Consider the following 11,707-nt stretch of genomic DNA (forward strand, 5'->3'; position numbering starts at 1 on the left):
GCAACTGCCGCTCCTGCACTGGTTAAATGCCAGGCGTTCCACACCCTGTCTGCCTGGGCACAATAGCACTGCCACCATGCTGTGGACAGACTCGGTGCATTAAGGCAGGCTTGGGGAAGCTCTGGTTTACGGGCTGAATGAGGTTGTCTAGCCCTCAGGACTCTCCCCAGGCCACATCGCCTCCTCTGACCCACCCCTTCCCCCCCCCAGGCCATGCCCCCTCGCCAGCTTTGCATCCTGAGAATGTGTAGAAACCGGCCTACCATCCAAAAAGATAAAGTTTGTGCTCTTTGCTCTACCAGCTTTTGCCTCTGGCGCTCCCCTCCCATCCGCTTAGATTGCCTAGAAAGGGTTAGGAAAGTGTTCCCCCACCCACTTCGGGGCAGGGGTAAAGAGGAGGGAGTTTGTCGCCTCTCTGCAGGAGTGCCTGCTCGCTTTTGCCACTTCCTATTCAGCCTTGGCAACTCTGCTCCCTCTCTCTACCTGCTTCTTCCTTCCTTCTCCCTTTTGTATCAGGCTGATTATATTGTAAACTAGGCGTGGCCAAAGTCCTTTTCGGGGGCCTAATCCGGCCCGCCGGTCGGTTTAATACGGCCCCTGTGGCATCCAATAAAAAGCTCAACAACTTTGGTTGGCCCTCACACATGTTCACTTCATCAAATCTGGCCCTCTTTGGAAAAAGTTTGGACACCCCTGTTGTAAACCTACAGGTAGGAACACCTATTTTTTAAAAAAGAGAAAAACTTCTCCCCTGTTTCCCAATCTTTAATTAAAGTCCCAGGGAAGATGATGTCATGGGTTAAGTCCTCCCATAGCACTGTTTTCCCCCAGATAGGCTGCTGGGAAGCTGCAGAGCCACAGGGCTGGAGCAGAGTACACCTGTACGGACTTACAGTACAGACCTGTTTTATTCTTAAGAGATGCCGTTCCAAAGCACCCAACTCACATCTTTTGATGAAGGAGTCATAGGACAGTTTGCTAGGTTTCCATAGGATTCCAGGGGTTCCAGGCACTTACCCAGCGTTCATGTTTCCTTTTGGAAATGAGACACAGCAAAGACTTTGGTGCCTGTAGGATATCTTCTTCTTTGGTGATCACTCATTGCCAAGTAAACACAGTTTTAACAGTGAGGCTGTAAGTGACCATGGAGGCCAGTTCTGGATCCACACATCCTTCCACAGTGGGGATATGGGTTTCTGGGCGGCAGTTGATCATGGTGAGAGTTTGCCAAGCATGCCTTCCTCTTAGCACGTTTCTTTCTCCCTTTCGTCCTGAGTTTGAGCGTCTTCAAAACCCATGGCACTTTTGGTAAAGGCTGTTCTCCAGTTGGAGCACACGCAGGCCCGTGTTTCCCAATTGTCGGTGTTTATACTACATTTTTTTTAGATTTGCCTTGAGAGAGTCTTTAAACCTCTTTTGTTGACCACCAGCATTACGCTTTCCACTTTTAAGTTCGGAATAGAGTAGTTGCTTTGGAAGACGATCATCAGGCATCCACACAACATGACCAGTCCAACGAAGATAATGTTGAAGAATCACTGCTTCAACACTGGTGATCTTTGCTTCTTAGGATATATGGTTTATTTGCACATATATGCAACCTGCAGAGGAGGGGTTCACAGCATTAACACCCCAAAAGGGTCCTCTTTCTCCCATCGCCACAGCCTTGGATTCAAACAGAAATCAAACATTGCTCTCAAGCATTGCTCTGACACTCTCTTTCTCCCACTTACTGCTTTGCTTCTAGGACACATCACTCTCCCCTTTCAACTCTAAACTCAGTCTCTTCCCTTCTAACTATCTCTGAGTTGTGGGAGGGGCCCTCAACCCATTTGCTGTCTTGCACACACACACCTCCCTTTCCTATGTTCTTTTAATGGGCTATCACACAGGTGATCATCTCAACACTGGAAGTTAGCCTGACTTATATCTGAACGCTTGCTGGATGCAGGGGGTAGGAATATCATGCATGTTGCCTACCGTGTTTCTCATATTATAAGACACGTCTTATATTTATTTTTTCCTCAAAAAAACACACTATGGCTTATTTTCAAGGGATGTCTTATTTTTTTCCTCCTCCTCCTGCCGTGGCCAGCATTGCTGCTGCGCCTATCACTATGTCTTATTTTCGGGGTATTGCTTATATTCCTTGAATGCTTAAAAATCCTGCTATGGCTTATTTTATAGGTATGTCTTAAAATATGAGAAACAGGGTACTTCCTCCCCGCTAAACTCATAACAATATCTATTTCTCTCAAGTGTCAAAGATAATGCAGGAGGGTGTGTTGTTTGTTGTGCATCTTTCTCTGTTTCTCTATGTGTGCTGATCCATTTGACACATCAGCGGTAGCTTTAATCTTCCATGGCTGATATGCAAACAGGAGCAGGGAGAGCCATCTCAACCAAGGAAGCAGACGAGATGTTACTGCTAAGAACGGCTGGAGAATGCTTATTTATAGCATCTCAGGAATGGCAAAACAGTTCAGCAACTCATAGTTGCTGAGAAAGCCCTGAGAGCCAGTGTGGTGTAGTGGTTAAGAGCGGTAGACTGTAATCTGGGGAACCGGGTTCATGTCTCCGCTCCTCCACATGCAGCTGCTGGGTGACCTTGGGCTAGTCTCACTTCTTTGAAGTCTCTCAGCCCCACTCACCTCACAGAGTGTTTGTTGTGGGGGAAGAAGGGAAAGGAGATTGTTAGCCGCTTTGAGACTCCTTCGGGTAGTGATAAAGCGGGATATCAAATCCAAACTACTACTACTCTTCTTCTTCTTCTTCTTCTTCTTCTTCTTCTTCTTCTTCTTCTTCTTCTTCTTCTTCTTCTTCTTCTTCTTCTTCTTCTTCTTCTTCTTCTTCTTCTACCTCTTGTTAACTTTGTGGTGTCAATGAGCAAGGACAGTCCTCTCCTGTACATGGGGATTTCCTGAGGGATTTTGGCATTTCCTTTACACTGCAATGAATGTAAGTGGCGTAATTTATGTAAACAGTTATGTCTAGCTCCATAACTTAAATAGTAGAGAGTGAGACAAATAATGTAGTGTTTGGTGCAAACCAAACTGCAGCAGAACAGAAATGGGAATTGCAATGAATACAGGTCAGAATGGAAACCCTTGCCCTCCTACATCCCTAATTCTATGGTGGTAATCTTGCAGCTCTCTCGCTCTCTCGCTCTCTCTCTCTTTCCCCACTGCCCTGTTCTTGTTTTATTGGGAATGTCCCCGTGCAATTTTCCGTGTCAGTCATTAATGTCATAGGGAAAGGTACAAAATGTGGGTTATTTTCCTTCTGTGGAGACTATGGAACATTTTGTCTCTCCACCTTGGCAGGCACAGTGACGGGGCAGGAGAGCGCGTGAGTTTGGAAATGAAACGATTTATTGCAGCCACGGCTCCTTGATTGCTGTAGAGGAGGTAAATGAAAGTACACTTTGGTTTATTAGGAACACACCACAGTAAATACTCAAATTGGTGCCAGCCTCTGGCTTGGCAGATGGTCAGGCAAAGCACCCGAGTGGAATTTTAATGGGTCTGTTTTGCTCAGAGTACAACCATTATCCTGCCAATGTCTGGATGGCGACCAGACGCACAAGGACCGAGGACACCTGACTTTGAAACCCTTTCCCAGAGTGAGTCGCCCTATGAAGCCTCTTGCAGAAAAGCAACAAAGGGGGTCTTGTGGCACTTTGAAGACAAGAGTGCTGCAGCACTTTGAGGACTGTGAGGTGTATTCAATGCTCAAAGTAGACCCATTAAAAATGAACCTGTTAGTCAGGTTGTTAAGCATCAATGTGTCTGTTCTGAGTAGGACTAGCTTTGGATGAAATTCTAACCTTCATAGGGACTGTGGACAGGACCTCCAGTAGGACATATTCAAGCAAAGGGCTGTCGAACCTGCGTCCCGCCAGCTCCCATCAGCCCATACCTGCCAAGTTGCTGTCAGAGAAATAAGGGACCGGGCCGGAAATAGCAGACTGGAAGTAGCGCTGCCACCATTTTGGAACTGGGCAGAGCAGCATCAAAAGTCGCTTCTGAGCATGCTCCGTCCAGTTCCAAAATGGCCGCCACGCCAGAATAAACCGGGGGAAAACAAAAAAATCCATTTTTTCAGCTAGGAACAGCTGGAAAAACGGGGATTTCCCGGGGAAAACGGGAGCCTTGGCAGCTATGCATCAGCCCCAGTAAGCATGGCCAATGGTCAGGGATGATGACGGGAGTTGGGGGGCAAACAACATCTGGAGAGCCAAAGGCTCCAGGAAAGCTCAGAGGTTCACCATCTTCCTTTAGAATGGTCTTAGCCAGTGGCGTAGCATGGAGCATGTGGCCCCGGGCACAGATTTGTGAGGGGGCACAACCAGGCACCCCCATGATAGGCTCCCTTATTGAGGCTGGAGCTGCAGGGAGGCAAACTGTGCCCAAGCTGGGACTTTGGGGCTGAGGCACTGATGATAGCACCTCCTTCTCCTTGTGGCTGGCAAAGGGATGCCCCATGCGCCTCACTCACTGAGAGGGAGGGAGGGAGGGGCAGGGCTCTGCCACCACCCACCAAGGAGGGAGGGAGGAAGAGGAAGATGGGGAAGGACTGCCAGAGCCACAGTGGAGAGCACCTCACTGCAAGGACAGAAGGGCGATGCGAAACAGTGGTGCTCCCAGCTTCTCGTTTCTCTGCCTTATCTCTGCTCCTAGGCTGGGGCTAGTTTGCAAGGAGACACTCCCTTGCAAACTAGCCTTGACACGCAGGCCAGCAAAGGGACGGACCGCTGCCCAGTCCATCAGGGGGACGCAAAACCTGCCCTGCCCCAGCCTGGGCGCCAGCAACCCACGCTATGCCCCTGGTGTCAGCCACCTGCAAAATGAACCAGCAGAGAGAGAAAGGGAGGCCGAGAGAGAAACATATAAAAAGGGGAACTGCCACCATGCAGACAACTAGTGGGAAGCAATTATATGGACTGACATCCTTAGGAACGTAGGAAATGTGTGATATTATTAAACCAGACCACTGGCAACAGCTCTCCAGGGTTTCAGGCAGGGAATCTCTCTCATCCCTACCTGGAGAGGTTGAACCTGGGACCTTCTGCATGCCAAGCAGGTGCTCCACCACTGAACAGCCACCCTACCCTGAAGACAATGAGAAGGCGGGAAGCTGCCTTCTTCTGAGCCAGGCCCATTGCTCCATCTAGCTCAGTATGGTCTGCACTGACTGGCAGCACCACTCTAAAGTTTTGGGCAGGGGGCATTCCCAGCCCTACCTGAAGGTACCAGAGACCCAGAGCCCTCCCTAGTCCAACATCCACTGCACCACTGCTGCTCACGCTACTATGATGCCATGTTTTTGCTTCGGGTTTACAAGGCTGGCTGGTGTCACCATGGCTGGCAAAACGTCCTCTCTCGCACGCCTTTTGTGTGCGCGCACGCATGCGCACTTGCCTCTGGACCAGTCAGAACGCCGTAATTGCAATGCCATGGTGCACCTGGAGACAATTTTATCACCCTCAGTAAAATGTGTAAATACCATTAAGTTAGACAGATTTTTCTCATTAATTTTCTCTCCTACCGACAGGCCAGGAATTAACACCATTGATTTTCCAGGCCCTGCTCATTATCAATCATCCTGGAACTTAGTCACATTTCATCTGTTCCACCTGCTCCCCGGCATCCATTTGAAGCCCTCAACATATATTAAACTAATAAAGCACAATGGGTACCACAACCCTCAGCGTTCGGAAAGCCGGGGAAAGAATAAACGAGTTAATTCCCAAGCCTCTGCGCTTCTAGGCTCCAGCGTACATTGTGGCCTTTACAAAGAGAAAATGGGCACCAGGGCTGGAAATTGCTACGCCAGGCCCAATTTTTTCACTGGTCTTTTCCCAAACACTGCCAGGTAAATAAGTCTCAGGGAATATACAGCATCCAGCTTGAACCAGGGAGTATGAAGGGACATTAAGCATCACCATGCAATGCAGGAATCACACCGAAAGCATTCCTGATAGGCTTAAAGAGAGCCAGTATGGTGTAGTGGTTAAGAGCAGTAGACTCGTAATCTGGGGAACCGGGTTCGCGTCCCCGCTCCTCCACATGCAGCTGCTGGGTGACCTTGGGCTAGTCACACTTCTCTGAAGTCTCTCAGCCTCACTCACCTCACAGAGTGTTTGTTGTGGGGGAGGAAGGGAAAGGAGAATGTTAGCCGCTTTGAGACTCCTTCGGGTAGTGATAAAGCGGGATATCAAATCCAAACTCTTCTTCTTCTTCTTCAAATGTAGTTATACAGAATGGGGAGAGGGGAGTAAAGGGGGAGGAGCCGCTTGACTGCAGTGTTTGGGGGGAGAGTGATGCATAAGGGAGGTTAAAGAATTTAGAGCGAGACCCCACTGCTGATGCAAGTAAGGGTAATGACTTACTTCCTGCTGGGATTGAAGACTACATCCATATAAGGATCCAGCAGAGAAACGGAAGAAAAACCCTCACCACAGTCCAGGGCAGGCACCCCCAAACTGTGGCCCTCCACATGTTTTGGCCTACAACTCCCATGATCCCTAGCTAACAGGGCCAGTGGTCAGGGAAGATGGGAATTGTAGTCCAAAACATCTGGAGGGCCGAAGTTTGGGGATGCCTGATCTAGGGCATCGCCAATGATTATGATAAAAAGAAACTGGTGAAGGCCTTCAAGGAGAAATTTGCCTGCAATGGTACTGTGATTGAACACGCACAGTATGCAGAGGTGACTCAGCTTCAAGGGGATGATATGTTCAAGGGAACATATGTCAGTTCCTCATTGAGATTGGACTGGCTAAAGACAACCAGCTGAAAGTCCATGGCAGGAGTCAGCAAAGTTTTTCAGCAGGGGGCCAGTCCACTGTCCCTCAGACCTTGTGGGGGGCCAGACTATATTCGGGGGGGTGTGTGTGAACGAATTCCTATGCCCCACAAATAACCCAGAGATGCATTTTAAATAAAAGGACACATTCTACTCATGTAAAAACACGCTGATTCCCGGACTGTCCACGGGCCGGATTTAGAAGGCGATTGATCCAGATCTGGCCCCCGGGCCTTAGTTTGCCTACCCATAGTCCATGGGTTTTAAGTGCCTGTGGCTCACTAAAGTCTCAAAGGGGAAGACTTACCTGAGATTAGAAATGCCTTGTGCCCCGCATCACTAGTTTAAAAACAAGCCAGTTTGCATAATGTAATCACATCAGGTTTCCCTTAGTCTGGACTAGTGTAACTCAGCAATGTAATAAACTGACAAGAGCCCCCCCCCCAAAAAAATGTAGTTATATGGTTTAGATTAGAAGTGGAGTCTGATCTGTGACTCAGACTCAGCACATGTCCTACATCCCTAGTCACTGATGAAGCATCGAAGGGAAGAGATCAGAAAGATAACAGATAACAGATTGCCGACGTGACCAGTTTATACAGGAAAAACAAAACCCCCTCATTGTGCCCCTTCTTCACAGCAACCCCCCCCCAAAAAAAAACCTTAAAAGACAAGAGTAATAACTATATATCCCCACACAGGGGATTCTCTCGAGCTCCTTGATCGTTTCCGTCCCCCTTTCCTGCAACTTTTCTCCAGCTCCACAATCCCCCCTGCCTTTATTTTTCAAGGACAGGCGAGGAATGACAGCCTGCCTGACTTTCTGTCCCTGCACTTAAATCCAGAGCGCATCTGGGAGGCTTTGTTTACCAGAAGCTCCGTGAGGCTGAACAAAGCAGCACTTACAATTTGCATGACAATTCGGAGCTGATGTATGCAAAGGCGCTGATAATCCCAAACTCTTCGTCTCCAAAGGGAGGTGGGCAACCGCCGATGATGCGGGAGGGGAACCCTCACAGGTAATTTGGCCCACAAATGAGCCAGGGAGAAGGGAATTGGCGGGGTCTCACCTGTCATACATTTCAATCCCCCCCCCTTCCCTGAATCACCTGCTTTGCAATCCAGCCTCAATTGCATGAAACTCTACTAATTGGACGCCCTTCCTCATTCCCATCCCAGGAAGCCACGCTGCTGTCTCAACCCTACAGGGATTAGGTGTCCAATTAACGGGGAGAAGCAGCCACTAGATTGCAGATTTCTCTCTCCCACACTCACGCACACGCGCACACACACACACACACACCTGCCTCTTAATATTCCTCTCCTGTCCCCATTGCCCAGCGCTGAAAGTTTCAAAAGTCACCTCATAAAAACAGATTAGGCTCCCCTCTTAAATGGCTTCCATAAAGATTATCATTATGTAGTGATAATTCCAGTTTAGGTGGCCCGTCTGGAATATGGAGAAGATCCTACATGGAGATACGAAGCTGTCTTGTACCAAGTCACAGCCATAGTCCGCATCTAGCTCGATATTTCCTACACTGGCCGGCAGCAGCCCTTCAGGGTTTCAGAGAAGGGGCATTCACAGCCCTACCTCAGGATGCCAATGGGGATTGAACCTGGGCCCTTCTGTCTGAACATGCACGTACTCTGCCAATGAGTTATGGTCTTATCCAAACAATAGCCTAAGTTTCACATCCTCATGATTCTGAAGAAAGCGTTGATCACACAGCCAACTGTCTTATATTAGGTCAAACCACAGGCCCATCTAGCTCAGTCCTGTAGTGTCTGAACCAGGCATAGCTGTCAAGTTCTCCCTTTTTTAAGGGAAATTCCCTTATGCTGAATAGGCTTCCTCATGAGAAAAGGGAAAACTTGACAGTTATGGCAGGCTGGCAGGCTGAACCAGGGACCTTTGGTCTCCTGATGAGCTTCTCTCCCTCCCTCCCTCCCTCCCTCCCTCCCTCTCTCACACACAAAAGGAGTATGTAGTGCTCATTCATTTCATTTTTAATTTGTATGCCATCTTTCTATATTACTACTGTATACACAAGGTGTTTTGCAAGCTGAAGAGACAACACATGTAATAACCATCTGATTCCATACGAAAAAGTCACAGTACTGTAACTTTAAAATAGCCAACTTATATCAAATAAAGCAGACACTGTCAAAATCGGGATCCTCAGAAAAATGGCACGTTCTTCATATCCTGAATTGTTGATGTATATGGGTCATATAAAATCCCAATAAAAGAGAAAGGGTGGTAGACGATGTTAGTCACCTCAGAGTATGTCCAATGAAAGCAATGGATTTAAGTAACTAGTGTTACCTAAACGCTTCTCCCGCATTTCTTGATCTGACAAAACCCCAACGAAGGCATTTCCTCATGAGCTTTAATTAAAACATGGAACGCAGTGGACCTCCTCTGGAGATGTCTGAATATTGGATATCAGCCACTGCATTTGAACACAGGAATAAAATAAGGGGAGGCTGATCTTCAAGGGCAAGCGGGGTGCTGCCCCACCAATCTCAGCCCTCATCCAGCTCCCACCTGCCTGCCTTCTTACAGGTGGGGTGGCCCTGCCTGTCAGCTTCCTCCTCCTTAGCCTCAGTGTTGGTCCTTGTAGAACTCAGCAGAAGGGAGGGTGGAATCATAACTAGGAGGAGCTGGCTCTGCTTGTCATTGGCTCTGGCTCCATCTCCTGCTGGCCTTTCTGCCTTCCGCCCTACCAGTCTGAAGAGGTACCAGCCACCACTGTGTCCATATCTCCCTATAGACATAAAAATGTAAGGCTGTCATCACGCTGCAGTCTGCATGGCTGCTGATAGCATGGCCAGATTTCTTCCTCCGTAATCTCAATGCTAGCCCTTGTAGAACTCAGCAGGGTGGAGGAGGAGGATGGGGACAAACCTAAAAACAAGCCATCCCTGCCTGCTCTACCTCCACCTATCTGGCTTCCATTAATGTTTGGGCTCCCTGCCTTCTGCCCACTTGTCCCATTGCTCACCTGTCAACCGCTGGATAAAATGTGATAGAAAACGGGAGAGATTATAATTTAATGACCCAATATTAACACCATTTTAAGTCATCTCTGACCACTGGCCATGCTTGCTGGGGCTGACAAGAGTTGGAACCCAACCACATTTGAAGCCCACGGCCTAGCTGGCCATCCTAGTCTGCTAATTTAAGAACCTTTCCTCCAATGGCTGCAATTATTCAGTAGTGAGAGAAAGTCACTTTGCACATGCTCACAGATGCTCATTTTCCTGCCTACATACCTGCTGCCTGGACCCAATGAACAGTCTCCCCTCCTTTTTTTAAAAAAAAAGACTCTTGGGCACTTCAATATTTCAACCCTCCATACCAGTCTCATGATACTCGTTTTCCCCACCTCAACACCATATTTCACCCTCTTCCCGTGGCATATGACTACGTTCGTCCTCCATGTTCAGAGGCAGTATTGCTTCTGAATTCCAGATGCTGGGGATTGCAGGAGGGGAGAACAGCTCTCACACTCGGGTCCTGCTTGTGGGCTTCTCATCGGAGCATCTGGCTGACCGCTGCGAGACGAGGGTGGCGGGATAGACGGGTCCCTGGCATGATGAGCTTCAGGGCTCCTTTTATGCTCTCACCAGTGACATGTTTCCCTCGCCTTGGCGCGCTTGGATTGGCAGCTGAGATTATATCCACGAGGCCGGCACCGAGCCAGGGGGGATCTCTCTTTGCTGTCACACATTTGGCAGAGAGTAGAGCAATTTATGGCAGATTGAAGTGGAGAGGCTGGACAAGAGAGAGAGAGAGAACCTCATTCATTGCCATCTGTATTTCCACTGGCAAAACATGCTTTTGAGAGGGAAAGGGCACTGGAAATGAGCCTGAATGTACATTGAGTTCTGATAGTGTGTGTGTGTGTGTGTGTGTGTGTGTGTGTGTGTACACACACACACACACTGTATGCATGCACATGTCAGTGAGCACCCACACAGGAGACAATGGAGTGTGCCTCCAAGGGTGAAGTCAAACCATGGGAGAATCACAACACCTGCTGAGGCTGCAGTAACTGGCAACTCACAACTGCTGCCTCCCACATTATTTTCGCTGCATTAGCGGCACCCAAGTATCTTTCCTGGGGTGCAAGACTGGGCAGTGTGTATGGAGGTCCTGGGCTGCTCAGACTCCCCTCTAAGCCTCACTGATGTGGTCCAATGGAAAGCAGAGCAATATGTTGATTAGCCAGTGTGCCGTAACAGATAACATGTTGGCCTACGACCTGGGAGACCAGGGTTCGAATCCCCACTCAGCCATGAAGCTCACTGGGTGACCTTGGGCCAGTCACCATCTCTTAGCCTAACCTACCTCACAGGGTTGTGAGGATGAAATGGGGGGGGGGGAGAGGGAGAGAGAACCATGTACACCACCTTGAGCTCCTTGGAAGATAAAGGGGGTATATAAATGCAATAAATAAATAAATATTTGGCATCAGCTTAGCTGCAGGAGTGGCTGGAAAGAGGTGTACAAGGTGCTATCCAACCATCTTAGGGACTCCACTCCGGATTTGTGCGGGTTTACTCGAAAGTATCGCTGCATGTCATAAAAACGGGCACACCGCTCTCTTGGAACCTTGCATTTTCAGTGCTCCTAAATGCTTAGCTTTGAAGGATATGGAGGAGCTCGTTTCCTGCATGCCTTCTCCAGAGTGATTGGGTGGCTTTAGGATGGAGGAGAAAGGAACCCTACTGCAGAATAGCAGTGGGTCTTTTGCAAGGTACAAAGAGGCCCGCGGCTCTCAAAACTGGAGGAACTGTTTTGCCTTGCTGGTGTTCCTTTTTAAGTCCATTTCTTTGCGCACACACACACACAAAAAAAAAAACCCCGCCAACTCAATGATTTCCTCCACTG

At 48.6% G+C, this 11,707-nt stretch overlaps 1 pseudogene; it reads left to right on the forward strand.

Moving 5' to 3' along the window:
* The window catches only part of LOC148685249 (eukaryotic translation initiation factor 1-like), a 38,890-nt pseudogene extending 30,868 nt beyond the window's left edge, over positions 1-8,022 (forward strand).
* The last annotated feature ends 3,685 nt before the right edge of the window (positions 8,023-11,707 follow it).

The sequence above is a fragment of the Zootoca vivipara genome, chromosome 6 (assembly GCF_965207765.1).
Source record: "Zootoca vivipara chromosome 6, rZooViv2.hap1.1, whole genome shotgun sequence".
NCBI lineage: Eukaryota > Metazoa > Chordata > Lepidosauria > Squamata > Lacertidae > Zootoca > Zootoca vivipara.